The 493-nt window shown below is 39.1% G+C and overlaps 1 pseudogene; it reads right to left on the bottom strand.

The window, feature by feature from the left end:
* Window positions 1-96: 96 nt before the first annotated feature.
* On the bottom strand, window positions 97-474 carry LOC106322265 (annotated as a pseudogene).
* Between the last annotated feature and the right edge of the window lie 19 nt (window positions 475-493).

Here is a 493-nt window from a genome sequence, read left to right as displayed (position 1 = left end):
CTTAGAATAGCATTCCACTTGGTTCTCTTTACTTTCACCCTTGGACTCTTTACTTTCTCTTAGAAGTCTCTTCGCCAGAAAAAAATACGATTACACCTCAAAAACAACTGGACTATTCCAGTTACAAGCTTGTTCTCCTTGGTAAATAACCCTTACAGATTTATCTGTGGAATCTTCTTGGTTAGATTGAGGTCATGTTTGTTAGCCATTACAGTTCTCATCAGGAACCGAGTCTGAACTAGTACTACAACATGGACTGTTTCCAATGTAGTTTGAATCTATGGCAGTAGGACTGGTTGGTTCTGAGGAGACATATGAGTTTTATTCACTGAGTGAATCTATGGTATTACATTTTTCATCAGGAGACAAATTTGAGGCGGCACTGCTAGTGCTATCTGAACCGTTTTCAATGTAGTTTGAGTTTCTGACAAGACTGGTTGGGTCTGAGTAGACAGATGAATTCTCCTCACCACTTGTTAAACTCTCTTCATCT

This window comes from Brassica oleracea, unplaced genomic scaffold (genome assembly GCF_000695525.1).
Source record: "Brassica oleracea var. oleracea cultivar TO1000 unplaced genomic scaffold, BOL UnpScaffold12397, whole genome shotgun sequence".
In the NCBI taxonomy this organism is placed as follows: domain Eukaryota; kingdom Viridiplantae; phylum Streptophyta; class Magnoliopsida; order Brassicales; family Brassicaceae; genus Brassica; species Brassica oleracea.
The sequence above is the reverse complement of the archived record's forward strand: the minus strand, read 5'-3'. Positions and strand labels throughout refer to the sequence as shown.